The 27084-nt window shown below is 37.4% G+C and overlaps 1 protein-coding gene and 1 long non-coding RNA gene across 11 annotated transcripts in view; one reads left to right on the top strand and one right to left on the bottom strand.

Annotated features, from left to right (window-relative positions):
- The window catches only part of NAALADL2 (N-acetylated alpha-linked acidic dipeptidase like 2), a 379774-nt gene that overhangs the window by 6821 nt on the left and 345869 nt on the right, over positions 1–27084 (top strand). For 7 of the 10 annotated variants that reach the window (XM_040705739.2, XM_040705733.2, XM_040705736.2 and 4 more), the window contains exon 2: positions 14861–14920. The gene's annotated coding sequence lies outside the window, so the exon portion shown is untranslated. Of the gene's footprint in view, positions 1–4751; positions 4775–11298; positions 11552–14860; positions 14921–27084 lie in introns of those variants that run through there. The other 3 variants (XM_040705741.2, XM_040705734.2, XM_040705737.1) reach the window with 2 other exon arrangements.
- Positions 14555–25363, bottom strand: LOC124417102. Its single transcript, XR_006930998.1, has 3 exons — positions 25298–25363; positions 23533–23722; positions 14555–17036 (listed from the first exon to the last, which is right to left on the bottom strand). It is a non-coding gene; the product is annotated as an uncharacterized LOC124417102 (long non-coding RNA).

The raw sequence follows: 27084 nt of genomic DNA, 5'->3' as shown, positions 1-27084 counted from the left end.
TGTTACTGTTTTTTTTTTTCTTTGAAAAACCATACTTGGGCACATTTAAAAACACATTTTCCTTTCAGTGAATTGCTTTAAGTAACTTGCTTTTGGAGCTGTTTAAGTGGGAACAAATCCATATGAACTCTTCCATGGAGACTATTTCTTGCATTAATACTTGCAAGAGCAACTAAAGGGGAGTAAAAAATACTGTTGTAGATATACACTTCATGACTATAACAAGTAAAGGATTACAATAGGGACTTAGAGAATATTGTAATCATCCTGTTGCTACTGACTATTGCTGTGGGAAACATTGCAGGGCATCTACAGTATGAAGGAACTACCTATGAGCAGGAAATAGGAACCTCTGGGATCATTTATAAAAGTAAAATGTACTATGCCTCTGGCTAGGATAGTGGACTGTATTGTGGAATCCCATTAAAATATTGGTGGGTTCTCATATTCAGAGATGTCTGAGGCTACCAGTGCAAGAGAATGATTGACACTGAAAAGAGATGCAACAGCTTGATCTGTTAAAGGAGAGAGCTATGATGCTGAGTGCTGCCTTCTGCATTCTGTGAGTCTGGTATGGTGAATCGGCTGAAAATAGAAGGGGCTGGTTAAAAGGAGGAGATACTTATGTGGTGTCAGAAAGGCACCTCTGAACTATTCGTAATTTAAGTAGTGAGGTGCTGCATTATTGCACATCTATACCATATAAATTAATAAAAGATGCCTAGATAGTCTTGTATTGTGTAAGTGTTAAACACGGATTTCAAGTCTGATCTTATTTTTCAGGCTGAAGTGCTGGCCCAGAGCTGAGATTTGAGCTAATGTTCAACATGCTGAATTAATGCTTTTTCAGTCTTCTTTCTTAGTCTTTGGGAAGTATGCAAAGGTATCCATTTTTTTTTCCCAGGATGGAATGAGAACAAATGTAGAGATATCTTTAGATAAAAATTGAATCATTTTCCTACCTGCTATTCACATGTATTGGACGATGCTTGATGAGTATCTGCTGTTTGAAAACTAGGTATGTCTGGTACAAGCTAGATGATTTTATTTTTTGCCCTTATACAAATAATAGCAAAGTAGCTTGCCAAGGCATCAGAGAAGATGTGGTATTTCCAGAAAAAAAATGGCTTCATCTCTAGTTCTGCTGTTACCAGGTTTTTTACAATTTTATTGTAGTAATCACAAGTCAGTAATCAAGAAATCTCTATTTTTCCTTACACCATGCTACTTCTAATGCTTTGAAAATAAGTATTTTAGATGAGACCTTTTCACTTTCATGTGGTCTTGTAGCTTCTGCATTTGAAAACAGGTCCAGAAATGTCATAGAAAATATGTATAGAATTTCTTTTAATTTCTATGGAAGAGGAATCTGAGATGTGTTAAAGCAAGTGTATGTTTCTTATGGCGTGTTGTTCCGAACAGTTATTTGAAAATAATGTGAAAGTAGTTTGAAATGGGTCTCCCTTTTGAAATGGATATTAGTATTTCTCTCCTATGCTGTATGTACAAGGCTAAGGTTGCAATGTGTTTTATTGTCTGGCTGTTGCTAATAGATCAGTGTTCAATAGAGTTGCCTTTCCGTGTTAGTGTCTGAAAGACATACTGACTGTATTAAAGAGTGGGATGAGGTGTAAGGAAGCTATTAACTACTTCTTACGCAAAAGTGCTTCTTTTCCAATAGATGAAGAAAAAAATGGGTCAAGTGAATTGCAAACTACAGATAATAAATCATTTTACTTAAAATACTTTTAATGTTTATGCTATGTGTGATGGAGCACTGGAACAGGCTGTTATGAGATGCTGTGGAGACTCATTCAACGGAGCTATTCAAGACCCATCTGGACGCCAACCTGTGCAACTTGTTGTAGGGAACCTGCATCAGCAGGGAGTTGGACTCAATGATCTCTTGAGATCCCTTTCAACTCCTGCAATTGTGTGATTCTGTGGTCCATGCAGATTTGATATCTGGTGTGTCATTCAGGTATGAGTGGGGCAATTTGAAAAGCTTGCACTCCTGTTTCATCTTTTTTCAAGACTATATTTTTCACAAATGGTACTGATGCCTAAGACTAAGTTCTGTGTTTTTGTGTTTAGCCTTGTTTTTAATTCTAAATAGCATTTCCAGCTGTATATGTACTGAGAAGCTAAGCCTTTTCTCTAATGCATGGTTGGTGTGATTGAGTTTTGAGGTCCAATTTTGTCTATGTTTAACAGAGACGCTTGTTCTCTTTTGGTTGAAAGGAGCAATTAATGACACTTCTGGAAAGATGAGATAGAAGTGCTACCAAAAAAAGAGGAGAAAAATTTTCTTGACCTTTAGTGCTTAATTATTTTTAGTATCAATTCGCAAGTCTGAAAATCACTGATGTCCTGAGAAGGCATAAAAGTGCCATTGTAGAAGATATATCAAAGTAATGCGGTTTTTCAGAATTGAAATAAATGTGATTTAAAGAGAAACAGTCGAAGTACTCAGATCTTAAAGCCATATTAGTGGAAATGTGCTTTTTTTCATTCTGCTAGAATACTTGTGGTTACACTATTGGTGCTAGAATAAATTAACTGGAAGTTGTGGAAAAACTTTGGAGATTATTATTATAGTGCTCTGTATGGAATATTAATCCTCTTAATGTATATCCTTTGCTTTGGGGAAATTCCATCTAAGAACTTCTCTTCGATTACACTGTGCAGTGCAAAGTACGACAACCTGCTGTTTGAAGTAACCCCTATTTAAACAGTGGATTCACATCAAGTTACACTGGTTTATAGAGAAAAGTGGGGAGTAAAAAAGAAAATTAAAAATACATATTCTTCGAAACAATTTGGAGGAAATTGGCTTAGTGTGCCATGGGCTGCATCTCACAGACTGGCTTGAAGTGCAGGCTGACCCTTATCCTGATTTGCTCAGTGTAAACCTGGTAGGTGCTTTACAAACAAAAGGGAACCAGCGACCTGGGGGGAAAAAAAAATGTTAATTCACTGATTGAAATCTAGACATAGCAATCTGCTTTATTAGCTAAATTAATTCTACCTGGGCACGTTCTGTATGCACTAAGAAATTTCTTAATTTACAAGAGCAAATGTAAATATTGTCTCTGTATTTTCTGGCTATCTTATTGAAATCAGATCTTTTTTTGAAGCCTTTATTTCTGGTAGCCATATAGGCACTGACTGTATGACTTCAGTAGTGTATGTGTGTCATTAGTTTCAGAACTTTATGAATTCTTGCTGCTGTGGTACAGCAATGAGGATTTTCAGGGTTCTCAGCTCTATTTTGTTAGCTATTGCAGCATGTTAGAGTGCCAGTGGAAAACTAGATCGATGGGGGTACAGAACTTGTGGGATTATGTGCTCAGATGTGATAAACAGTTAGAAAATTTATTTTCTTATTAGTATTCTTTCAGTGGTTTACTGGTTAATACTGCAGGAAAAAAAAAAAACATTAATAGCCTGCTACTAATTGAGATCTACCTGAAGTCGACAACCTTTCAAAATATTTTTATTATCAATCTAGTGCCTTTCTGTTATTTAGGCATGAAGATCTAGTCAAGATTTTGTTAACAATTAAATATCATTTCAGAAGGAGGGAGTGAGAAGCTTTTGTCTTGTAACAAGTCGAAAATTGTAAAGGTTGGGCTAGAATATTGAGTACTAAAAGGAAAAAAAAGCTGTTTGAATGTATTGGCATCATAGAAACCAAAGGTCAGGTTCAGTTTAAAAGAAAAAAAAATTCCAGCACGGGAAGTTGGAATGCATTTTTATAGCATTCCTTCCTTCAGAAGTAGCTTTTTGATTTGGATTCCTGGTGAGAATTTGTGTAGATTTTATGCAGAAATAAGAGTCATGAATAGCTCATTTCAATTTGATACTTTTTTTGTGATTTGTACATGAGAATTTGAGCTTTCGAAAGGGCTGTTAGGATTCCAAGCCTTTTTTTTCTAAAACTCTAGATGCACTATCAAGTTTCACTTCTTTTTTTTTTTTACCAAGAGGAGATCTTGCGTAATAGGGATTGCCAAATAGCTGCAGCTCCACAAATCTGTAACTTATGCCTATTCTCATCCAAGATGTCTGTTTTGAGACTTCACTGGACTTGAGGTCAGGCCTGCTGCAAATTTGATGACTTGAAGAGAATTAATTTGGTGGAAAGAAATGTGTGCAGAAACTGCTTTGTATTGCTGTTCAACTGATACAGTCTTGACTAATGCAGGTTAGTTGCTTTTTGTTTATTAATATTTATATTATGAATATTAGTAAAAATAAATGTAACCTTATTTCTTTGTCTTGTCACGTCAGCTATAGCAAGAGCTTATGCTTGTTTGTTCTGAATATCATAGTTCGAATATGAAGGCTGAAAGTGGATAATTATGGAGGCAATGTTATCTTTTGTCAGACAGTGTTAATAACCTCTGGTCTGTAACTGGCAGTAGCAATATCAGAGCGTCTTCAGCTTTACATGAACTATGGCTTGTTGATGATGATACCTTTCACTGTGACTTGTGTTTCTGGGTCCTGGTAGATGAAAAACTTAACGTAAGCCAGCAGTGTGTGCTTGCAGTCCAGGAGGCCAATGGTATCCTGAGCTGCTTCAGAAGAGAGTTGGCCAGCAGGGTGAGGGCTATGACTGTCCCTCTCTACTCTGCTCTCATGAGACTCTATCTGGTGCACTGTGTACAGATCTGGGGCCCTCAACTCGGGGAAGATGTAAAGCTTCTGGAGAGGGTCTGGAGAAGGGTCATGGAGATGATCAGAGGGCTGGAGTGCATCTCCTGTGAAGGTAGGCTGAAGGAGCTGGGCTCGTTTAGTCCAGAGAAGAGAAGGCTGCAGGGAGATGTCATTGGACCTTCTAATTTTTAAAGGGAGTTTATGGACATAAGGGAAATCAACTTTTTACCGGAGTAGATAGTGATAGAACAAGAGCAAATGGTTTTAATCTAAACCTTTTTCCTTTAGCTTAGCTGTCAGGGGAAGTTTTTCACGGAGAGGGTGTTGAAGTGCTGGTGCAGGTTGCCAGAGAGGTTGTGTATGCCCTGTCCCTGGAGGTGTTAAAGGCCAGGTTGCATGGGGCCCTAATTCTTGAGGTCTCTTCCAACCCAGGCCATTCTATGATTATTCAGCTTATCCCCCACAGTGCTTCTTCTAGCGTAAGCTCTAACTCGAATAGTAGTAATAGAAAACATGTTTTGATAATGAGAAAGGCTGTTAAATTAGGAAGATAATTAGGAGCCAAACACAGTTTGTCATATCTAGGGAGTACTTTCCTTTAGAATATAGGTAGTGATCAATAGCATTTAAAAAAAAGCAACAGCAAAAAAACAAACAACAGAAGTCCTAGTTTAAGAGAAATGACTGATTTACTACAACTATAATTTTGATTGTAAAGTATTTGTAAAATAGAGGCTCAATGAGACCGTATTAACTCATTCCCACTTGGCATAATGATGTACAGCCGTCTGTTAGCACATTGGAGATCTCATAAGTTCTAAGACAAGAACTATTCTTGGAGCACTGAAGGGATCTTTTCTTAAAAGTAATGCTTTTATACTTAGAAGGTAACCCATCTCGTAACCACTACTTGTATTTTTGTCCTGATACAATGGAGTGAAAGGGGAGAAATCTCTTTGTAAAAATTCTTCACCACTATCTCCATAATCTCTACTTGAGTGAGCATCAGCCAAGTGAGAAAATGAAAAATTATAACCTGCCAAGCACCAGTGGCAGACTGAAATGAAAAAATTGCAAGTTAATAACAGTGATACCTCAGAAAAAATTGCTGGCCAATTTAACGTTGCTTTATCCAAGGTCACATCTTACAGCTGATTATTCTTAGTAATTTGCAGATGAGGACTTTATACATTTCACAGGGTAAGTCAAGATCAGGGAAATGTCAGGTATAGTTTAGAATTCAAGGTTATCAATCTTTTCAAATCAAAAGTAAATCATATTCCCTGCTTATTTGCTTAAGACTAGGCATGGAAATAATTTCCATTGTAGTGAAGTGGAAAGTCTATGCTATTCTTTATGGCAGCGATAAAGTCAATGTAACATGAAAACTCACAGTGGAGTGCAGTTGACTAGGGGATTGAAAGTAAGAGAAATTTTTTAAAAAAATGAAAAAGGAAAAGCTTGGCAGCACTTTATCTGCAGTAGGTTCTTGCCAGTGCGCCTGCGATGATTTTAGTAGTTGTAAAGAGATTGTTGTATGTTTTCTACATTTTGTAAAGATGTGAGCCTATCGCAAACAAATGTGCAAGACATCCTATAAGCAGAGTCATGTGAAATAACCCAAGCACTTTAGTGGAATCCAAAGTGTAAAAATCATTAGTGACCTGTAGCAGCACTTAGCTTCCTCCAGTGCAATCTACACAGTCATCCAAACATTGTGTAGTGAACCTTGCTACAACATTTGCAAAGCTGTGATATGTTTTCACATATTTAAAAGTAGACCATTCTTCATCAAATAGAATATATTATTGGTTCGTGGAATCTTCTGCTTTAGGCCTGTGGTCTGAAGGGCTGTGCAAATGGAAGCCATCTGTGCTTGTGTTTTATGTGGTTCTGTGGCCTTTTCATGAAGGATATAAAATAACCTGGCATGCTGAACATAGTGAGTAGCTCTTTACTATGAGAGTGGTGAGGTGCTGGAACAGCTGCCCGGAGAGGTTGTGGATGCCCTGTCCCTGGAGGTGTTCAAGGCCAGGTTGGATGGGGCCCTAGGCAGCCTGGTCTGGTATTAATGGGGAGGTTGGTGGCCCTGCCTATGGTGGGGTGAGGGGGAGGGGGTTGGAGTTTGATCCTTGAGGTCACTTCCAACCTAAGCCATTTTATGATTCTGGGGTTCTAAGTGGGGACTTTGATCTGGTGGTTCAGAAATCTTGTTTGCTACTGAAAAAGCTCTTGTACCAACAAGAGTACAGAGAGTGTTTGTTATGGAAAGTGAAGGGCATTTCTTGCTTGAAGGCTGCCAGAGCATCCTATTTGTATTTGCCCTGTTCTCTTACCATAGAGGTCTTGTCTGTCTGTAAAATACTAATAAACATTCACTTTTACTCATGTATGAGTGAGCATGTGATTCTGTGTTGAGATGCCAAATTGTCACTGGAGTGCTTTTCAAGAACAAGCGGCTTAGCTTGCAAAAGCTTTCACTGGCAATCTTTAATGATCACAGTGGTCAGAAGTCTGGGTATAAGTCTCAGCCTCTAGAACCAACCGTACTGGGCATTTGTTCAGCAGGATTTTGAATTCCCAACTGCAATTCCCAGCTTCCTCTAGAAGCTTCCCATCGGATCACTCTTGTCCTCTGGCTTTTGAGATCTGACAAGATTGCAGCTTGAGCTGTTTAGTTTTTCTAGCTGTCAGGCAATGCATCATATTGAGTTAGTCCAAGAGCCCTAATCTAATGCTCACTGAGATGAAACTGTGAATATATCAGTCAATACTCATTTTAATAAATGCAAAGGAAAGTAAAAATTCTCTTGACGACTTCTGTCCATTTCATTATCCAATTTTCATCATGAAATTGTATCTTAGTTTCCACACTTCCTCAAACTCTGTAGCCTGTCTGTTCATATACATCAGCCTTATGCTTCTGTATACATCAGCAGTTCTCTCCCCTCCCAAACACGTATCCATCCAAGGCATCGTGTCCATCTGCTGTGTTTCTGCAGCAGGAGGAAGCCAAATCCCCACTGATGAGGCCAGGCTGCTGTGGCAGGCAGCCCTCTGGACTTAAGAGCAAAGGTTTGAAAGACTAAGACTTCAGATTCAGTATTTTTCTACCATGTTATTTTTCTTCCTTGGACTATTTATGTTCTGACAGGGCAAGTTCTGTCCCGAGCTAGACAAGGCAGCAATTGGGTTATATTTTTGTGCAGAGAACATGAGCATGTCCCTTAGCTGAACTATGCAATTTTTTTTCTCTATTTGCATGAAGACTGCTTTCTATTTATCCAGGCAAGTATGTCTGCATGTAGCATTTCTGCACAAGTATACGTGCTCTCATATTCATGCTGTTTATCAGATTGCAGTTCTTAATGCTACTGTGCTGTCTTCAGCCAAATACTAATAGGCTCTACAAGGGAACTTTTGGGCAGTGATTCACTTAGCAATGAAATTGCATGTGGTAAAATGGACTTGACCAAGGTAAAAGGAAAAGAAGTAAGGTTAAAGCAAGTATTTGGGCTTTTTTTTTTTAAGACTAGTGGGAGTAGCTTAAGATCACTTAACACATTAACATTTTAGAATACAGTCACAAAGCTGCATAGTTTTCCTGTAGAAGTCTTCTAGAATATTGTGGAACTATTCAATTATAAAGCCCTATCTATTATGGCAAGTACATTTGTATGAGGGTTCTTGATTTGAAATTATGTGAGGGATTCAGATTGTTTGCTTTCATTGACCCTTATGGGCTCAAAACTTGCATAAAAACTTAAAGCAAAACAAAAAATAAGTTTCTTTTGAGAATGTTCCAAGCTAACTCACCCTGCAATCATACTTCTATAGATATTTTTCTGATAGGTCTGTTATTTTCAAAGACTGATAAAGGTAAATGATGGGAGAGATTAATAACTACTTGAAAATAGGCTTCCTTTTTGAACCTTGTGTGCCCATTATTAAAATGTGCGAAAGGAGTTCCCAGAATAAATAATCCTTTGTCAACAAAGAGCATAATGCATTCTGACTACACTTATAATTGTAGTACTTCCATAAGTTACCCTAGTGCTTCACTTTGGTATTTCTGGGGAATTTTATTTGCATGATATATTTAATTGAAAATAGCATGCTTTGCTCTGTGCTGATCTGGAAGTACTTACTGGGCTTAAGAGCAAATGCATTTACTTCTCAGGTAAGCAAATATTTAAATAGCATGACAGGAGAATGCAACATGCAAGCGATGCTAAAATGCATTCACATAATTATGCAACTAATTTTCTCCAAGTTACAGCCAGACCAGAAGTGAGGGGTACAGACTGTTCTGTTGTTTATTCAGCAAAACAGAGTAAAATGGCTATAAAGTCTGAATTGTCAGAAATCCACTTGTGGTTAGGTGTTGGCCTCTGTGTCCTCAGATTCGTGTGCTGTTATTGCCTTTCTTCTGTTGAACTATACAGCTTTGTCCCAGGTGAGGTTTCAGCCCAATACTTCCATCGAACACAGAAATAGATCTCATAGCATTTTGCAGTTGCCTGTTACGGTGCTTTTGTCTCTGTTCGCCCCATCACAGAATGACAAAACACTCCCACTCCTCTGACAAAGGTGACTGAACTTCTCCGAGTGTAACTAAAGACCCTTGGTTAATATGAAGCTCAAATAGTAAGAACATATCTATGGGAGATGAAGAACGAAGATAGTGGGGAGGTGGTTTGGCACAGAATGAGAAGTTGGATGCAACTTTAAAAGCCAAAGCAACAGAAGTTAAAACAGTGATGGATGAGTGTGATCTGCCTGTATTAAAATAAAGTTAGTAAAGTAAAACTAAAATAAATGCAGTGTTTTCCTGTGAATCTAGGAAGCCTTTTGAGTAGATTGCATTCTGTATTTTGAGGTTAAATTTCCCTGATAAAAATAATTTCTTTGTATGCTGTCTAGATTTGTAGTTTAATCAGTCTGTCTTGGAGAGAAGCCTGTAACTTACGTGGTCATCATATCTGTGTGCCGGGCTTTTCTTCACATTTTGTTTTGCCAGAGACAAGAAAGAGCTGTGGTCAGTGCTGTATGGGATAGGAAGGAGCTATCAAGCATGTTGTCAACACCAGATCTTTGTTTTCTTTATATTTGTAATGTTATCACAAAAATTGGTTCTTTTGCTTAAAATCACAGCTAAAAATATTGTCCAAAGTGTGAAACAACTGATACTGCTTAAACTATTAGTTGCTAATGTACAGCAATTGTGAGCTGAAATATGACTGGCCACGGAAGAATTCTTAGTGCATGGAAATCACTAAGTGTTACATGAGGGTTTTTTTTTCCCTGTATGTTGGCTTTGGGAAGGCTTCTGCATAACAGCTCTGTCTAATGACTGATGCTAACACTTGAGACAGCTAGTATTGGTTGTGCTGAGCTGTGCAGTGGTCATTCAGCACTTAAGTCATACTGAACTACTCATTTGTCCTAATCTGCAAGTGGCCATCTCTTTGGGGACTAAATTTTAACATCGCAATGTTAGTTACTGTATTGTTTGTGTTAAGGGTTAAATGTATTACTAAATAAAAATCAGAAGTTAGTGAAGAATCAAATTACATTCTATACAAGTACTTATGAAAAGTTTAAGAATGGAAAAATCCTTTCCTCCAGATGATGTCTGCTTCCTTTCTCTGCCTTTTTAAATATTTAAGCACATTCTTTACATAATGCTTAAGCTTTCAAGCCAAAGTTACGGGTTGCCTTAGCCAGGCTTGAATCTGAAAATGAGACCCAAACCAGGACAATAACAAAATGACACAAAGATTGACTACACTGTACTTGCTGGATGAAGTGAAAACTGCTAAAATATTAAATCCTATATCCTGGGATTTCACTGCCTGCTGGAACTAATCTCATTAACTTAAAACCACCTGAGGCTTAAGAGAGATATACACTGCCGTGTGAAATTATATTTATCTCATCCTAGGGGGAAATCCTTTCCCTCCCCCAGCTTACCTTACTTTTGACTTTGCTATTCTTGCATTACCAGGTCATTTCTCCCCCATGGGAAAGTTGTCATAGCTCACAGCAACACAATTACTGCAGTTGAAGTTCAGGACTATATAAATGCTGAGATCATTGTTCAAGTTTGTTTTCTTTAGGAAATTCTTTAAGACGTAAAAGAAGATTGGTAAAACAATACTGCCTTCAGATAGCAGTTCGCTTAGATACCATTGCTCCACAGTTAAAGACAAAGATTCTGGAATTAGGAAAACAGCTCATAGGAAACTAATTAGTTTTCTTTAACCACAAGCGTCTTAAGAGGCTGAGTGATTCTGATAGCTGGTGTGTGGATGTAGAAATTTCAAATGCAGAGTCACAGTTTTAGGTCCGGTGAGCATTGCCAATTAGAGCTTTGTAACTGTGTGGTTGATCCCAAATCTCCATTCAGTATTAAAGTTCAACCAGTGGAAATACTCCCACTGACATTACAGGACTTGGGGTGAGGCCTTATCTGATATCCTTGTTAGGCTTTGCAGCAAGGCAAGATGACCTTGTGCACATGTCTTTTACTGTTTGTCTACTTATGAAAAAATAAATCGACTTTGAGTTATCCATTAAACAGCTCAATCAGGAAGGATATTCAGAAATTTACTAGTAAAGCTCTTAAAAACTAGCAGCCTGATCTGAAGCAGCGTGCTGAAAGCCTGCAGAGAAAGCATTTGGTCGGTGAACATGGTTGCCAGTACCCTGCTTCCAGGAGGAGGTAGCCCAGAGCAGAACCATGCTGTGGAGTAGTGCTACTCACAGCTCTGTTGAAGAAGAGCCCTAATGTAGCACCCTCCAATCAGTCTGTAGCTGACTCGTTTACTGCTAACATGCAATGTGGGTCTTATGGTGGGCAGTGAAACAGGGAGGCTGATTTCTCTGGGTAAGAAATGCTCTGCAAAACCAAGCATTGTTTCTTTGAGATCTTGTACAGTTTCAGAGGTCTGTGGTTTTGAATAACAAATGCATTGTTAACAAATTCACCGTTAATATTGATTTATTAGCTCAAAGTAACCTTGTTGACAACCAACTGTTTAAAATGTCCTGTATTGAAGGCTTAGGTACAGGTACAAGAATAAATGGAGTTGTAATTGCAGAGCAATTAAAGTAATAAGGCATAATGTAAGATTCACTCTCTGACTCATCCTTCTGGTATGAATGGAGAGCAGGATAGGGAAGTTGTGTTGCAGCCTTCCTGTGAATCAGAATGGAGGAAAAGATGAATAAAAGGCTTGTTTCAAGTAGTCATTCTTCTTTTTGACTACAAGCAAAAGAAATGTGCTTCAAGACTGTTTGACTGGTGTAACTGGTGTGAATGCTGGGTCCTATTTCTCCTACAAATGCCCTGGAATTTGAACAACTTGAACCTTATTGTGGGCCAGATAAGAATGTACAGAGGATGTTCACTGTTCTTGAAATGCTTGGGATATAGTTAAGCACTTCTAACACGTGGAGAGGCCTGGTTATCTCCTAATTTACCTCTGAAGCAACACTGTTCTTTTAGAGTCTGAATAGGGCATAGTGTAATTGAAATTTGACCAAACCTTTATGCTGGTAGAATTCTGCACTTAATGCTGCAAGGAGGATGCTCTAGTCATGAATAATGAAAAAGGAGTTTGCTAGGTAATGAAGAGTAGATAGGATTAATGTTGCATTGGCTTTTGGTAGGAGGATTAGGAATGGTTAATTAGTTTTGTTTATTTAGAATGGTGTTATTTGTTTCTATTTGCATATTGGACCTACAGTTAATGTTTGATTTAGCTGATTTTAATAACAGTTGTATATGAATTATAGTTAATTTTACTCGCGCTTGCTAATAAATTAAGTCAATTTATGCTGCAGATAACTGGGAGTATAATGCTCGTGCACTATGACTTGTTCAGAAACCCACCTCAGTTCCTTGATAAATGACACAGCAGTTTTTTGGGTGAGCTTTAATTTTATATGCAGGGGAATAAAGCTTGCAAGTGAAGGTTGGACAAATCCAGAATGAAATACAGTGAATGCTCCTGTGTTTTAATGGACTTCATCGTTCTTGTGTATGTCCCCTTGATGTTTACTGTCTCCAAACACCTGGGATCCAGTCTGATGTTGATCCCATTAAGGAAACTTAAGGGAACACAAAGAAATATGTATGAACAAATGGTAGTGGGCATACACACGACTGAATATGAAATACTGATGTAACTTACCTGGCCTATTTATAGTAATTATGTGTTGTGATCTTGGCCGAATTCCCTCATATTTAGACAAGTGATTCTGTTTATTCTTATTGACTTATGACTAAAATGATGAAGGTACAAATGATCATGACTCTTGCATTGCTAAGAGTGGAGGTTATAGTGCAGTGTGCTTGCTGAACTCCAGCGTAAGCTACTTTTCAGCCCTGTGTAAATAGGTGCAATGCATTCTAGTTTATTTAGTGATGGACAGGCTGTTAATTCTTAAAAATAGCTAAGGAGCAAGAACCCGACACCTTGAATGATTTATATGTTTCCTTTGTAAGCTTGTTTCTGTTTTGTAACCTTTAAAATGTGGGTTTTATGAGTGGTATCATTAAAATTTATACTCCCTCTAGTATGTGATGTTAGTCATTATTGCTCTGCTGTGCCTCCAGATCACCTGTCTGAATTATAAAGCAGCCCTTCTCAGAGCTAAATAGTAATTTTTATTTTTTTTTTCCCTTTCTGGAGTAAATGCCTGTTGACTTCATTAGATTTCATTGGTGCTCCTGTACTGGAGCAGAGGTCAGAATCTGGCCTTTCCTGCTTTCCATCCAAATGTGAAAGGTTGCTCAGAGTAACAGTACACTTCTAAGAATGAAATATGAATGGTCTTCTAACTGATGAGAACTGATATTAATCACAAACTGCCAGAGAACTTGTTTTGAAGTACTTTATTTTTGTTAACTGGGATTGATTTGCTCAGGAGGTGACTTAGCGTATTGCTAGGCTTTGTTATGCTGATTTTAGAATGTTTCTGTGAAGAGTGAATCTTCAGTAAGAGAAAACATGAGCTAATACTGAAAATGAATCTCTGTCCTTGATTCTAGCAATGGAACCTTTTTTCTTTTTTAAGACCCCATAGACCAATGAGGATTGTACAGAACACTTTGAAGTAACAATTTGTCTGCATCCTCAAGCTGATGGTGCCAAAAATGGTTTCCTTGGAAATCTCTGCCATACTCTAAAAAGCTCTGGACTTTTTTAGAAGCAGCTGAATTGTCAAATGAAAGTATTTCCTGAGTGTAGATTACTGCACTGCTTTTCTTAAGATTGTCAAGCAAAGTGGTTGCTACTGCTTTGGAACTTGTGAGGATGAAGTACTAGTGCTACCTGATGCTGTCATGAGAGGTACCGCTCCCATTGAAAGATAATGTGTGAAGTAGTACTACGCAGCATGTTTCACCTGTGAGGAAGGGTTATTGGTGGAAAGCTTGGGAATGAGATGGTTCAAACTGGAGATATCCCAGAGCGCTAGGTCCTCTGGTGTATGGCTTCTTCCTGAAATAATATGCAGCTGTGCATGGCTACAATTATTAAAATCCCCCCTGCTTCTGATTGTTTTCACGGTATCTGTGGGGCAAGTTTCATGTCCTGTTAAAAATTAGCCTAGTCTTGCAATGTGAAAAATGTGAACATAGGGGAGTTCCTAGAGTGAGTAGGAATGCTTTGTGGGCTTGCTATTTCTTAACATCAATATTTTTTTGTTGAATAAGGTCAGTTTCAAGAGCCTAACTCCTTCACTACCATGCAAAATGAAGGTTAATTTTGCTCTATGCTACTTATTTGTAGTTAAAACTGTGAGGTGGTTTCCATACATAACTTTTTAGTGAGATAGTGAATAAGGTAGGAATAAGAGCTGTGATGCTGTTTAGAGGAGGCTGAGTGGAGTTTTTCATAGTGCTAATGCTTTCCAAATTGGGGAGTAGCAGATTGAAAGCGAAGGGCATACTCCTTGTTGAAGGAAAGTGTTAGAGTGGTCCTAATGCAGAATCTCATTAAAGTAACTGTCAGGATTTCTCTATTTTACCATCACCTCCCCTATTCTATAAGAGTCAGTTGTCGTTCTGAGTGAGCATGCTGCTGAAGAGGCATTTACAAATAAATGAAAAATGTCACAATTGATTTTACTTCTTTGGGAGTACTGTGTGTCAGGTTTGTCACAAACCCTTTGTTATTCTCTTTTTCAGATTTCTTGTCTGGACGTTGGAAATAACTTTTGGATCTGGGCTTCTTTCTGGTGACCGAGGGTAAGCTCCCTGGATTTTATGACCTCGTGTTAACACCTGTGTACCAGTTAAATAATATTACCTTTTCAGTGCTTAGAAAGGATGAAATGTTAGAAATGCTTACCAATTACCTGGCAAGGATATATCAAAGTTGCATATCGTGAACCACCCTGGAGAATTCCACTAACATAATGGTTCTGCTTTGTAGTTTCTTTTACATAGGCATATTTGTGATTTATGGTAATTACTTGGAAATGTTGCATGCAGCAGTACTATACGTATATAATATATATATATATATATAGCTGGTTTTCAGTTGTTTCTAAAGAGTATATGATTCCAAGTAGATGGTATTCTTTCTCTCAATTTTTATTTATTACTTCCTATTTCCTTTCAGTGTATGTTATATAGTTATTAGAGGACATATTGCTGCCTTTAAGCATATTGAAAATAAACTGCTGTTGTGTAGGTGCTGGCTGAGTAAATGAATCTAATGAGTATTATCAATGAACCCGTTAAGTGCAAAAGTATTAGCATAAGAATGGATATCACTTAGAATTTCATTATAAGAACTACTTGAGATAATTTCAATGCTGGGAAGTATCTAATCTACTGTCAGTTTTGGAGAGTTTTTAATTTTCTGCTTGAACTTCAGTTTTGTAACAGCATTCAAAAGTGTATGGAGTGTTTTACTGAAACTGCTGTGAAAGAGAACCTCATTAACATGTACAGAATTGCTCGTGATCTTTCAAAGAGGAGTTAAAGGGTTTTAATGACAAACACAGTGCTACTCTTAAGTAATTTTTGGTCTCCATGCATTTTCCAGATGTCTTATACCAGACATACCAGTAAAGTGCAATGTGTAAGAAACGTAACCTGCAAATAGTACTAAGAGCTTACTGCTTTCTATTGTGTTAAAAAGTAAATACATGCTATGTAGTAGAAATTGTTCTGTAATGTTTTGTCTGAATAATTCTGAAGGGATTCTTAAATAGGAATTCACACACTTTGCAATCTGCTAGACAGCACTAAGTCTCTATTTCAGTGCATGTTATTTTTAACATTTTTAAAAGTTACTGAAGTTAATCCCTATTTCTAATCATGGTCTTGTTCAAAGACTATGAACAGAGGAAAGTAACATAGCTGTTAGTTTTGTATGCTTGATTGTAAGGTTGCCTGATCAGGTCTACACAGCAGCCCTGTCTTGGCATTAGTATATACATATTTGTCAGATACTTATGCATTTTAAACTTGGCAGTTTTGATCTTCAGATGGAAGATTACAAATGTCAGCCACGTTATCATATACTTAAAGTAACTGTTAACTGTCAGTCAAGTTTTTTCACTCAACTAAAAATCATACTTTGTTAATTTATGAACACTCTTACTTTGTACTTTGAACAGAATCTCCTTTATCTACATGGTAGTACAAACACCTGGATTATTGGGTTCTCTAAGGCCATCTCTAATAATCCATCATCCATGGTGGGCTGCTCACCCTTCCTTTTTTTCTCCTACAATATATTCTGAGACCTGAATCCTGTACAAAGATAGAAAATGAGTTCTGGCAGTATGAAAACCGATAACATAATTTCACTGAATAAACCAGACAGTTCAGAACTGTTGTTCATGTAATTAATTATTACTGTTACTGTAAACAAAGTGGGAAGGAAAACTTGAAATGAAAAATGAGATGGAACTCTACATATTCCCCAGCCTCCTTCCCTCCATATATTTGACTTCAACAATACAGTACATTGTTTTTAGGTAAATCTATATAGAAGCCTGTAGCATTTCTAATCTGAATGAGCATGCATTTGTGAATAAAACTATGCTGCAAAGAGAAAGTGCTCTAGATTTCTATCTAGCAAGGTATGGGCTAAATATGATTAGGCAGATTTGCAGAAGCTCAGACTTAACTACCAGCAAATCTCTGCGTATAATAAGGATACTTAGCTTCATAATGATGCAGGCATTGATTTGTCCCAGCTTCTTCTGTTAAGATGAACATATTCTGATGCATAGTTACGCATTTGTAAATCTCTGTACTCCAGATGATTGCATGTATGAGAATTGCTTCCATATAGTGGTCAGAATCACGAGATTTCTACCGACTGCTGGATGGTCCCTACAAGAAACTGATGAAATGGTACTGATTAGCAAAATTACCATGGGTTATATTCTGACTTCAGTGAAAGATTAAGATCTCCATCGAATAACAAGCATAATAATAAAATACACTAACACTACTGCTTATTTAGTTGACTAGAAGCTTGCAAGTAGGAAATGAACCTAGGAAAAGCCAAAGGCATGGAGTATTCACTCCAGTGGGAGCCTTTCCTGTCTAGTGTACCAGACAGTGCTGTACTGCTAATATTTCCAGTAAACTTACTTTCAGTTAGGAACAAGGGAAGAGGGAATTGAACCGAGAGCTATTTCTTTCTGAATCAGTTATGTCCTTACGCTGCAAATTAAAATGTTACAAATACTAAAATTTCATTGTAACTGATTGTTTTTTCCAGTGACTGGACTCTTCATGATGACAACAGTAATTTATTTGTTTGACTTGTGAACTAAGAATATTCTTTCAACCTCCTTTCATACAAATATATGTTTTTCCTATTGAAATTAATAAAGGTGCCATACTTCTAGGTGTTGGGGACTCGCAGATCTTATAAATCAGTGAGATGAATTGCAGACCCTTCATAATCCCCAAGGATATGATTTCATGGCATTAGATGGCACATATACATAGAAGCAGAAAAAACGACAGAAAAAGAGGAGTGAAGTAAGGTAGAATAACCCGGTCAAGTAGGGAAAATCCACAATTTGGTGGAGTCAGTATTCATGAGTTAGTTAATAAAGTTTTTACTATTTCACTTTTAGAAGATTGATTTTAAAAATCTGAGAAGTCGTTCTAATTTGGATAGGCTGGTTTCCAGCACCTCTTCCAACTTGCACTGTTATCACTTGAGTGACTGTATTATTCCCCAGACTTCTGTGAGATAACTCGTAAAGAAATAGTTTCTCAACCTCTTTTATTTGAGGGTACTTGGTGCTCTTGCTTTGCTGTCTCTTAGCAGTTTAGGAAAAAAAAACCCCAAAAATAACCGTATTATCTAAACGGTTTCTTCTAAACAGTCTTGTAAGCTTCAAGATGGCTTAGGTGCTTCCAGCATTGTAGTAGAATTCATAGCAGAAAATAAAAAGAAGCAGAAGTTACCCACAAGATAATGCTAATACTTTTTAGCTGCTTCCTCCCATGGCCAAATCAGTTGGTTTAGGGTAACTCGTTATTCATGCGAGAATAAGGAGGTAAAACAACTCTTGCACATTTCTGTTGTATGTTGATCAAGCCTGAGCCCCTTAATTTTAAAGGCTGGATGGGGCAAGGCTAATCGCTTGCTTAATTGATCATTCTTTCAGTTCCTTCTATCTGTAATGTGTTAATGGTTGGAAACTAACAATCAGAAAATCCCTCTAACTATAAAGGAAAATGCCATGAAGTACCATAATGATAAAGTAGTTTTTCTGTGTAATCACCAAAGCAAAAGCAGAGAAGGAAGTACGTGTGCTGACCCCTAAGTTCTGAAAGAGTCTTTAGTCAAACAGTGACTTGAAATGCTTGTAGGATGCTCATATATGCAGAGTATACTTGGAGTGCAGGGAAGTATTTTTCACTAATATCCTCAAGTCATTATTTTAGCAAGAACATCTTGGGAATAGTTTCAGTGTTCAAAAGTGTTGGCAGGACCTAATGCATTTTTTCCCCCATGAAATCATAGTATTTGTTTAAGCAACAAATAAATGATAATTGCTACTGGGTTTTTCACATTTGCTAAAACAAAATGGTTTAAAACTTTGTTCCAAAGTATTTATGCTAACAAATAGACCTGTGTTACTGTAAGAAAATAAATGAATGATAGTGCCCAGCACAGGGCTATCAAAGATGCTGAAAGGATTGGAGCACCTCTTCCTTTAGGAAAGGCTGAGAGAGCTGGGACTGCTCAGCTCAGAGAGGAGGAAGCTCTGAGGGAATCTCTTGAATGTCCATTAACACCTGAAAGGAGAGTTCTGAAAGGATGAGGACAGGTTCTTTTCAGTGGTGCCTGGTGCCAGGATGAGAGGCAATGAACCTAAGCTGGGACACAATGTTCCCTCTGAGCACTGGGAAACATTTCTATGCTGTGACAGAGACTGTAATGACACAGGCTGCCCAGAGAGGGTTTAGGGTCTCCTCTTTTGTATTTGTTGTAGTTTCCATGGAAACAAATAGGAGGTATTACTTTTAGAGTGATATGCATAAATAATGCCATAATAAAAGTAACTGGGGTTTCAGCTTCTACAATGAGGATATTAAACATGTAATGCTTCACAAAATTGAATTTAAAAACCTCACATTTCAGTGGTTTGTTTAAAGATAGAGTTGATCAGATTTAGGGTAGGCAGGTCCATTGTTTTTTAGGAAGATTCAAGGGTTAATTTTTGCTGTTTTCACCTCTGTTCCTCAGAGTCTGTGTGCCTTTCATTGAAATCATCTGTGCCTACTCTGTTAAAACCTTCTGCTCTGAGAATTGCTGACTTTGTTGTTACAGACTTCACTGATTTGCTTTGAGTTGACTGACTAGCATTTATTACAGCTTTATCTTGGATGTTATTTTTATGAAGTATGACGCGTTGAGGTAAATAGGATCCTTTATCCTAGGCAGTACTATCATTGTTTTAGTCAACACTTGTGAGATGAATCTTTCACAAAATGATAGATGGCATTTCAAAAGTATAATTTCATGAGCTCAATTTACCTCATCTGAAAGACATCTTTTTGGTGCATCACTATAGAACTTTTCCTTTAAAACATAAGAGGATGCTTTTCCTACCTACAAACCGCAGTGCCAAAAATAAATAAGTATACTCTTTTTTTCTTTCCCCTTTACAATGTAAGTAATAAGTACTTTCCATTTCCTTTCAAGGCTTCTAAAGCTTATTTAATCCAATTTCTTCTGTGTTTTTCTGCTTCTATGCTCAGTTCTTCATTTAGCTGTTAGTTCCTTTCTCCTCTACACAAATATAACAAAAAATTTGCCTAGTGCCTATGTATTGACACACAACTAGTAGAAATATACTGAAGTGCTTAGTAGAGACAGAGCCGAAAATGGGGGTTGTAGCCATTGGCATTTTAGGTTTAAATTGTTGACAGTTCTGTAAAATTTATAATAATACATTTGCAGTAAGAACTAATAGAGTTTTTTGCTTTTCAACAGCATTTGTTCTGTGGGAAGCATGCTGTCTTTCTTCCCCAGTATTTTTCATTCATGTTTTTCCTATACGTTAGGATCAGGTGAAGCTTGACAAATGAAAACGTTCTTATGAGTTGTCTTCAAGCTATGCTTCAGATTTTTTTCTCGTCCTTTTTTTTTTTTCCAGTAAGAACTATCTGTTCAAATGTTTTTTATACTTCCTTTATGACAGCCATTTCAGATACCTAGTGCTGAATAAATAAAGCTGCTTTCCTACCTGAAGGAGCTTGCTGGGATTTTTTCTTTTTCTTTTTTTTTTTTTTTTCAAAATCAGTTGCAGTATGAAATGTAGTTGGTTGTCATAGTAAAGAAGGTGGCGTGATATTGAAATGAGAACATAATTAAAATTATTTTTATTTTTCTCAGGTCTTGGAACAAAGTGTTACTTAAACCTTTTCTTAGAGGTATTACACCTAACAAGTTCTCTTGAGAGAAATGACAGCAAAGCAGCTAGGCTATCAACACAAATACCGAATGGCTGCATTCCCCTGGGCTTGCTTAAATTTGAAAGTAGGTAGGAACTGTGAAGAAATATACTGCAATCTGGTAAAGAAGTTGCAGCATAGCTCCAGTGGCCCCAGATGCAGTAATGTACCAATATAAAAATCTCATATTAACCTAGAGTATAGGTAACATCATAAAACACCCTAAAGTTGCTTAGCTTACATTCATCCTCAATACATCATCTTCAGTGTCCTGTGATGCTGAGATTGGTTTATGCTGTAAATGGAAACCATTTCTTTTACCTGCTGCAGAAAAAAAGGTCATGTGAACTGGGCTCTATCTGTTGGACTGACGCACTAAACACAAAATGACCACTGAGCTGAAAAAGCAGGCCAATAATATTGTGCTCTTGCTTTTAGTTTTATGGCAGGTTAAGGTTCACTAAGGCACTGAAGCCACTTGTGGGCACAGTGAGTGTACCTGTGTATATGACAGTCATAAGACTAGTCAGTTGGCATTTGAACTAAGCAGGGCAGGGGGAAATGGTAATTCTTGGACATTTCAGATGTTTGCTACTCTTTTTAACCTGGAACACTTAGCCCTAGGTTAGTTGGTATGGTATTTTTTTTATCGTAACCCTCTCTAGGAATTTGTGAATGCCTTCCCATATAAAATCAGTAGTGATGGTTCTGCAGGGGCACAACTCTTTTTCCATTTCAGAAACTCAAATTGACATGTAATGACTCATGTATTTCCTCTTTTGAGGAGGAGCATGGTGAAAGTTCTTTACTATGAGAGTGGTAAGGTGCTGGAACAAGCTGCCCAGAGAAGTTGTGGATACCCTGTCCCTGGAGAGGTGTTCAAGGCCAGGTTGGATGGGGCCCTGGGCAGCCTGGTCTAGTGTTAAATGTGGGGGATTGGAGATTCATGATCCTTGGGGTCCCTTCCAACCTGGGCCATTCTGCTATTCTGTGAAAGGTGTGCTTCAATTTGTAGAAATGTCTTCTAAAAAGTGGTGACTGCTCTTACTGGCTTTCAGTGGATTCTGGCAGGTGATACCCGAAGTACATGCCCTTGACTAAGAAAGATGCTCTTCACTGAGTTATCCATAGACCTGCTTTGTATTACTATATTATGTACGTTATCAACAAGGAGCACAGCAATGCAGAGATTCATAGATGTAGACAACAGCTTTAAAGCAGCAGGGCACAATTACGTTGATTATTACTGTAAGCAAGAGGAGCATGGCTGCATGCTGGTACACTGAGTACTCCAAGTGTTCTATGCTGCCATAGAGCACCAGGGAGAGCTTGTGCAGTGAGGCTGTGTTAAACTCAGACTCAGTGGGGTTTTGCCACAGGTCGATCAGATGTGGAGCAAATTTGGTGTGGAAGTCTTGCAAGCATGAGTTTGTGGTCCTCTGGTCAATCCCATTGAGCACGTTTCCATTCTGCACTCTCACACATTTGAAAACCTTGTGTCAAGTTATTGGTGTCCTACATGCTCAACAAGTATGAGAGCTTTAACTTGCAATAATACGTCTGTTATCTTGTCTTGAAGCTTAAAGTTCTGACAACTGCAGAATTCCCTCAGAAAACTGATTACTGTAGAATATATTACTTTCAAATCAAGCAGAATGGGTTCTTTTAATGGGTATTTTCTTGTAACTTCTGTTACTTTGCTGTCTTCACTGATGCATAGATGATCTACTGTTTGTGTATGTATATATATTTATACCCATATGTTTTTAATGTACATAAGCAAAAATAGTTCTTTGTGAAGGTCAGTCTTTAACAATTATCTTAGATATAAAATAATGTAATTTCAGTGTCACCTACTGAAACAATGAAGCTTTATAGGAGTCTTACATACAAAACTGACGGACTATGATAATACAATTTTCATGACTACATTAAAATGTAGTTAATGTATTCTGTAACTGTTCTTCTATAATCCATTAATTGTAATAGATGAAATGAGATACAAATAGAATCTATCGCAGTTTGAATTCTAAAAGATTAATTTTATTTGTGATAACTGTGGAATCCTCCAGTTCTGGCCTTCAACTGTCTTATTTGAAAATGTAACAAAATTGATGATTCTCATGCATTTAAAAAAAAAAATTGATAAAATCCAGAAAGTGTTTAATTGTAAAGATTTTTTTCAGAACAGCCCCTTTTGTTGGTATTACATTGCATTGGTGTGTTGTGTTACAACAAATTGACGTGTATTTTAAATGAAATTATCTGCTGCATTCTGCAACTGTGTGGAATTTACTATGATACCAGCTGAAGTCTTTTCTTATTTACCCCATAGTTGGTCTGCTAACGAGTTTACTTGTGTCAGTAAAACTAAAAGTAAATGCAGATTCCTAAGCAAGTTCTCTTTGTTAAGGAAATAAGCATGCATATTAATTTTGGTGTCACTTTCAGTCAACCATTCTGCATGTGCGGATGTGCTCCAGTCCCACAGTTCAAGCAGTTTAAAACTGTGCAATCTTCCCTCCTCGACCCTTAAATTTGCATTAATAGGGGAGAGAAAAACGGAGACTGACTTGGCCTTGTTCCATGGAGATCAGTAAAACAAAAATAACTAGGTGGTATAGCTGAATAAGCAGTAGGGTTGTGAGATGATTCTGGAATTTCACTCTCTAAAGCAATCTAAAACTGTAAATTAACAACCTTTCCACTCTATATATGAGCTTCCAAGCTGCTGTTTTGTAGGAAAATAAACAACTTTTGCCTATGCGTAGCTGCCTTTTATTTCATGTTTTGGAAGTGAAACAACACTGAAGTTGTTTCTTTACATAAGAAAAGGGTTTTTTTTTTTTTTCAGACTTGTCTATATTATATCACAGTAGAAAATGGGGAAATCAGTTTTACCTTTCACTCACCTTCCCTTTTGCATGGAGCTCCATGTAAGGATATACAGAGAAGTTTCTGATGCTTTTCACTTCTTCTGTTGTGTTTCATTAATCTCAGTGGGATTAAATTGATGTTACAACTCACAGTAACCCACATTAGAATCAGGTTCACTTGCTACTGATTTCTAAGTTTTTTGGGTTTTTTGTGGTTTGAGCGAAGCTTTAAAAAAGAAATCACAGCAGAAAGTGCATGAGAATATTAGTAGGGAAAGTGAAATTGTGTCAGAATTCATACGTCTGTCAGATTCAATAGAAGCCAAGAGAAGAAAACTGTTACTTGGTATCTCCTGCATCTTTACATTTAAAGTTCAAATATTGTTTTGGATCTTTTCCAAAAATCCAGGTAGCAAAATGTTCCTATGTTATTACTGCCATGAATGTTAGTTTACAGTTCCTTCAGTTTAATGATAGTCATGCAATTTATCTGACTAAAGATAAAACCATATCTGATATCCCTTTCCCCAACTACCAGTCCACCAAAGAAGGCTCTTACCGATACCTGTAGGAGGTGCAGTTGGCCATTAGCAAACCTGGTGAGTCTGTAGCTGCTGTGCTGTGGGAAGGTGGCTCTGTGGTCAGCGCACTGCATAATTGAAGTTTTCTGTAGGTGTTTGCTCTATTCTGCCAATGGTATGTTTTCAATTTTACTGGAAGTGTTATTCTGGATGCTTTGTTCTAAAAGCTTTCTCTTTTTCTCACAATCAGCACATTCATTTTTCTCGACTTCTTGTTCACATATCCCTTGTGTTTCTAATTAACATTTCAAAATCACTGCCTGTCCTCTGTTGTGAATAATCTGTGCTTGTCTGCATTCCAGCAGCACACCTCAACTGCGAATGCAATACCAATTAATATTACTTTCATTAGTTAAAAGTAAGTGTCTTTCATGTTTGAGCTTATTCTCAAATGGTGATATGTTCGCTAGTTTTTATCTGTCAGACCTTATGTCCTAAAAGCTGGATTAAGAACAAGTTTTAACTGCTTACTCAGCCTAAATAGAGTTTATCTTTGTCTAATCAGTAAAACATGCACCTTTTTACAGCCCTCTGCGTAAGAATGAATAAGGAAGTATCTGAAAAGATGTGTATTGCTTGTCAAAATGGGCCTCACCTAGAAAAATGTCTTTAATCTGCTGATTTGTTTTCTATTATATTACTAAATCATATGGGGATATGAATGTCGAAGCAAAATATTTTCAGAGGCTGAATTTTGTCTACCTCGTACTTGTAGTTTTACTATACTGCTCTATTTCTTGATCACCTAAAGTAATCACAGTAGTGAGGCAAGGGGTAGGGTACAGGCAAGCTATAAATAAATGATTTGAAAAATAAAAGCTGTATGACTTAAAATTTGCTTTCAGAGCTTTCAGTCATTTCCTTGTGTCACCAGACAGAAGAGGTCAGCACATCTTTCTTTGCTCCTGCAGAAGCTGTGGCCAGCAATGCCGTCATCCCTCAGACTCCTTCAAACCAAATGATCCATCTTCAGCTATGCCCTCCTGTCCTTTCATCATTCTTGTTTCCCTTCCTTGGATATATTCTCATATTTTTATATCCTTCCTTCCTCTTCTCATGATTGGTTAGATCATCTGTTGCCATGAGCGAGACTAGAACAGATATCTAGATATGTGGCAGTGCGTCTGAGGATGCTTAATAGGTTTATGGTCCAGTAAACATCCAAAATGAGAGATGTGGCAGCATGATCCATGTCATGACAGTCACGAAAGAGAACTCACCAAAGCTTCTGCACTTGGGAGTTAAAAGAACCAGGTAAGCAATACTGACTACATAAGTATGAGGCCAGTGTCACCTTGGTCACTGTTGCCAAGCACTGATAGATCTCTAAGCCTTAAAGCTTTTGTTTCTCAGCTGTTCAATTGTGTGTCATATGTATGGTCTCACAAGTGTGATTTTTGTAATATAGAGCTGGCTTTGTATCTTAAAATAAAGAAAATGAATTCCAGCACTTGATATTTTAAGACTGTATTACTAGTATTTAATGTGTCTGTGTTAAAACTGATCCCTGATATGTGTAAATTACAAAACCATACTTCATGAAACAAAGGGAACTCTTGACATTGTCTCATCTTTGATATAGATATGTTGAGAAGTTCAGTGTATGAGGTGTAATGTTATAACTTGACAAGCTCAAACACAGAATTATTGATCTCTAGGCTGCAGTAACACTTTGAAGAGTGTTCTCCATGTGTATTTCTGCTAGTCAGTATTCAACACTTCCTCCTTTTGCTCTACGTTATGTTTTTTTTTGTGGATAAACTGGCCAGTGTTAGAGAACTTGAGTGAAAGCTCTAAGCTTCTGATGATGTTTCCTGTTGGATATAAGGGAGAATTTGGTTATGATAACAGGCCCAAGGACTGATTAGAAGTAGTAATAGTCTCTTGAAATTGAATTTATTAAACGTTTGAACCATAGGGATCAGTTTAGAAACAGGACACCTGTGTATTACGTCTGGAAATTTAGTTCACTACATTAGTGAAACTGTAGATTGTAGCTACAGAGAAATTTCAAAACAAACAGTAATACCATTAATTAAGTACTAAGTCAAGGTTATATCTCTCTAAAAGAGCTCAGCTGGACAATTGTGGGCTTGATGCAGGCAGAAATTGTGTAGTTAAGCTCATTCATGTGTGCAGTGCGTAAGGTTGGTCGGGATGATCACAGTTGCCCTCTATAAACGCTATTTGTTAAAATGTACATTTCTTCTTTTGAAGAGGCACAGAACACCAGTTATTAGAAGTGAGATGTCAATAGGTTACATAGGTTGGAATAAGAAGATAATTATGAAACTGCAATTAGTCTGGAAGAATGAAATGAATGCCTACAGGAGAGTGATGAAATAATTACTGGTTTCATAGATACCCTAAAGTATCTTTGGCTTATTTATCCTTTTCAGATTTTTTTTTTGCTGTTGTATAAGAGATCTTAACATATGCATAGTATTAATTGTCATACTTATGACAGAGTCCACTAGTTTTGTCAGTCTCAGTTTCCTGGTGTATTCTTAGAAAAACAGGACTTCATGCATACCATTTTAATCTGAGCTCCAACATGCTTAAGGAATCCATTATCCCATGGAAGAGGGAAAGGTACTTTGGTACCTTACGGGTAAAAAGTACTGCTGGTCAAACTGCATGTTACTCTTTGTTCCACCTCCCTCCTCCCCCCCAAAATATCCCTAAGGACAACAGCAAATGGCTTAGGAAATCATGGTTTTATACATTGGCTAGTGATTCTGAATAGTAATTTTAGATAAACGAAGTTTATAATTAACTGTCAATAAATCTTTTCTTACTTCCATTATCTGTAGCATTGTTATAATGTTTGAGGTATTCTTATGAACTGTTAATCTATGTTTTGCTTTCGATGTAGCTCTATGTGGGGAGGAAGCTTTCTACTTAACTGAAAACATGTTTCCAGTAGTTGTCTTGCTTTGTATAGGGAATATACTGGGTTGCTTGTCATGAGCTGTAGTCACCTTTAAAGTATGTCAGGACTTAGTAG

Source organism: Gallus gallus, chromosome 9, assembly GCF_016699485.2.
Source record: "Gallus gallus isolate bGalGal1 chromosome 9, bGalGal1.mat.broiler.GRCg7b, whole genome shotgun sequence".
NCBI lineage: Eukaryota > Metazoa > Chordata > Aves > Galliformes > Phasianidae > Gallus > Gallus gallus.
Note: the sequence above shows the minus strand (reverse complement) of the source record. Positions and strands in the feature narration are given on the sequence as shown.